Source organism: Brassica oleracea, chromosome C8 (genome assembly GCF_000695525.1).
Source record: "Brassica oleracea var. oleracea cultivar TO1000 chromosome C8, BOL, whole genome shotgun sequence".
NCBI lineage: Eukaryota > Viridiplantae > Streptophyta > Magnoliopsida > Brassicales > Brassicaceae > Brassica > Brassica oleracea.
Genome location: NC_027755.1, coordinates 837,652 through 842,054, shown reverse-complemented (window position 1 = coordinate 842,054; position 4,403 = coordinate 837,652).

Sequence of the window (4,403 nt, the reverse complement as noted above, 5' to 3'; positions counted from 1 at the left end):
CATTTCACACTCACTAGGTGATTGCCATGTGCACCTACCATATACACAATAAAGCACCCTGTAATACTTTATATACATGTATATGAAGGTCATGGTCTTATCTCATTAAAAGCCAATGCGTAACCTTAAATTTACAGAAGCATTGTTATCATCTTGGAATATGGGTAGGTTTCAGTGCTTTTATCGAATTTTGTTTGATTTAGTTGTCCCTTTGAACCAACTTCTTGGGATCTCCAGTCACGTTGGTAGGGTTTTCATCAAACATCCTTTAGTAATAGGCAATAATCCCATCCCCTTCAATGATTTTAATACTTAATCTCATGTTAAACCTTTGGTAAATAATCCATAAGGTTGTCAGCTGACGTTTTGAGATCACAGTTTCTAATGGTTTTACGTTGTCTTATGTGATGCGACTTACCATTATAGAGAGTATCCAGCTCCTGAGCTATAGCTGATTGACTAAGCGTAGCTGGAGTGGTTTCTCCAACATTGGAATACCTTCCAAAATTATAAAGCCATTCTGCTTCTTCAACTTTTTGACTAAAGCAATGAACTCAGATTACTTTGGAATCTGGCCAATAATGTTTATTTGGGAGATTTCCAAGATATCACTGCACCTCCAAGTGTAAAGACATATCCACTCATGGATTTTGAGTTCTTAGATTCGGATATACAGTTTGCATCACTTTAACCTTCTAAGACTCTTGGTTCTTTACTATAGAGCAGCCTATAACTTATGGTGTATCACAAATAATTTAATACCCTTGTTATGGCTTTCTAGTGTATATGACTTGAATTACTTGTGTAGCGACTTAATACGTTGATCGCATGCGCTAAATAGGGTACTATACAATTGGATAAGTACATTAAACTTCCAATGACCCTTTCATACTCCACTTACGACATTGACTCATCTGCGTTTTTAATTAAGTGTAGTTGAGTGTCTAGTGGAGATTTTTGCAATTCTACTTGAGTAGTTTTTAAACTTCTCAAGTATTTTATTTTTTCAGCATAATGATCCTGAGATAAAATTATCTCGTCAGGAGTCTTCGTGATTTTAATGCTGAGAATAACATTCCCAAGACCCATGTCTTTCATGTTAAACTGACTATGAAGCATGTTCTTGACTTGTTGGATGATATCTCTAGTACTGCTGATGATGAGCATGTCATCAACGTACAAACACAACATAATATACCCACGAGGAGTACATTTGAAGTATATGCATTATCACATTCATTGATGCTTAATTCATTTGACATTATAACATTTTCAACCTTTCATGTCATTGTTTCCAAGCTTTCGCGAGCTTATACAATAACTTCACCCAAGTCGATAGACTTTGTGTTCTTAACTCTAGATCTCAAATCCTTCAGGTTGTTTCATGTATATCTCATTTTATAAATCTTCTTTTACCAATGCAGATTTAACATCCATTTGATGGATTTCCAAGTCTCTTAAGGCTGCAATTGCACGAACTTGTGGTGCAAAAAAAAAATTGACTTTCAAGTAAGTCAAATATGCAAATCACAAAACATATGATATTCACAATTGTGAACATAAAACGAAAGTGATTGAGCAAAAGAACTAAGAAAGCCTAATGTTCAAAAAGCTGACACACATCGTAGCAAGGCTGACGAATGTTGTAGCAATATTGGTTTATATAGAGATAGTGTGAAATCTCAAACCAATTTGATAAAAACTAAAAAACGAAGTGTAGTTTTGGGTCAATGTTCCATAACATAATGAAGTTGCGGAACAAAAGTTCTAAACTCTTAAAGGATGAATGCAAGCATGCATGATCCTGAATTAACTCAGGAAGTGTGGGGGGAGCATTGCTTACCACATTCAAACATTGGCAAAAGGCCATGTACTTTGAATAGGTAATGTATATTCATACAAATGCCTCAAAGTGTGGGGGTGATTGGCAAAAGTAGTTGCACTAACTCCTAAAAATGTGGAGGTGCTTAGCAAAAGTCATAGCAGTACCTCCTAAAAAGGTTCTAATTGGACTGAAAACCGTGGATTGTATATTCATCGGTTATGCACACAACAACAGTGCTTATAGGTTTCTGGTTTATAAATCAGATATACTGGACATCCATTTTAATACGATCATGGAGTCAAGGAATGCATCGTTCTTTGAACAGATATTTCCATGTAAGGATAAACAATATCCAAAAACGCACTCGTAAAGAAAGAGATGTGATGACCTCTGGTTATGAGGCAAGTACTTCTGACACTTCAATAATCGAGACATAGAAATGAAAGACGAACCTAGATGAAGCAAAAGAGCTTGTCAGGAAAATTCGTATGGTGAAGATTTTTTAATGGTAATTCTCACTGAGAATGAGCCAAAAATCTTTCACTGAAGCCATGTCTACACCTGACGTATCTTCTTTGAAAGAAGCAGTCAAGAGTAAAATGGATTCTATAATGTAGAACCATACCTACGAAATAACAGAGTTATCTAAAGGGTTCAAAGCACTAGGGTGTAGATGACTACCTAAAACCAAGTTGAAACTTGATTGCTCAATTCATAAGTGCAAGGCCGAACTTGTGGTGACGAGGGAAAAAAAAAGTCTAGATTTCTTCGACACTTATTCTCCAGTGACGAGAATAATTTCAATCATACTTCTGATTGCAATTGCAGCCTTAAGAGACTTGGAAATCCATCAAATGGATGTTAAATCTGCATTGGTAAAAGAAGATTTATAAAATGAGATATACATGAAACAACCTGAAGGATTTGAGATCTAGAGTTAAGAACACAAAGTCTATCGACTTGGGTGAAGTTATTGTATAAGCTCGCGAAAGCTTGGAAACAATGACATGAAAGGTTGAAAATGTTATAATGTCAAATGAGTTAAGCATCAATGAATGTGATAATGCATATACTTCAAATGTACTCCTCGTGGGTATATTATGTTGTGTTTGTACGTTGATGACATGCTCATCATCGGCAGTACTAGAGATATCATCCAACAAGTCAAGAACATGCTTCATAGTTAGTTTAACATGAAAGACATGGGTCTTGGGAATGTTATTCTCAGCATTAAAATTACGAAGACTCGTGACGAGATAATTTTATCTCAGGATCATTATGCTGAAAAAATAAAATACTTGAGAAGTTTAAAAACTACTCAAGTAGAATTGCAAAAATCTCCACTAGACACTCAACTACACTTAATTAAAAACGCAGATGAGTCAATGTCGTAAGTGGAGTATGAAAGGGTCATTGGAAGTTTAATGTACTTATCCAATTGTATAGTACCCTATTTAAATTTAGTGCATGCGATCAACGTATTAAGTCGCTACACAAGTAATCCAAGTCATATACACTAGAAAGCCATAACAAAGGTATTAAATTATTTGTGATACACCATAAGTTATAGGCTGCTCTATAGTAAAGAACCAAGAGTATTAGAAGGATAAAGTGATGCAAACTGTATATCCGAATCTAAGAACACAAAATCCATGAGTTGATATGTCTTTACACTTGGAGGTGCAGTGATATCTTGGAAATCTCCCAAATAAACATTATTGGCCAGATTCCAAAGTAATCTGAGTTCATTGCTTTAGTCAAAAAGTTGAAGAAGCAGAATGGCTTTATAATTTTGGAAGGTATTCCAATGTTGGAGAAACCACTCCAGCTACGCTTAGTCAATCAACTATAGCTCAGGAGCTGGATACTCTCTATAATGGTAAGTCGCATCACATAAGACAACGTAAAACCATTAGAAACTGTGATCTCAAAACATCAGCTGACAACCTTATGGATTATTTACTAAAGGTTTAACATGAGATTAAGTATTAAAATCATTGAAGGGGATGGGATTATTGCCTATTACTAAAGGATGTTTGATGGAAATCCTACCAACGTGACTGGAGATCCCAAGAAGTTGGTTCAAAGGGACAACTAAATCAAACAAAATCCGATAAAAGCACTGAAACCTACCCATATTCCAAGATGATAATAGTGCTCCTGTAAATTTAAGGTTACACATTGGCTTTTAATGAGATAAGACCATGACCTTCATATACATGTATATAAAGTATTACATGGTACTTTATTGTGTATATGGTAGGTGCACATGGAAATCACCTAGTGAGTGTGAATGAGGCCGTTTCTAGGAGAATGAAGTTCAGGCTATACTCTCCAAGTTCCCTCATGACTAACCAGGCAAGTTCACGGCCAAAATGAGCACAATAGAGAACTTAACTCTACGAGAAAACACAGCTGTGTTATATCTGTTGACCCGGTTTACATAAAATTTCGGGGGGTTCAAGATATCATGTTCACCAACTGAAAAGTAAATCCGACAGATATTAACAATGAGTAGTTCAGAGCTGGAAACAGTTAGTTTTTCGCTTATACTCTCGAAAAGTCCGTCTGTCTAGTC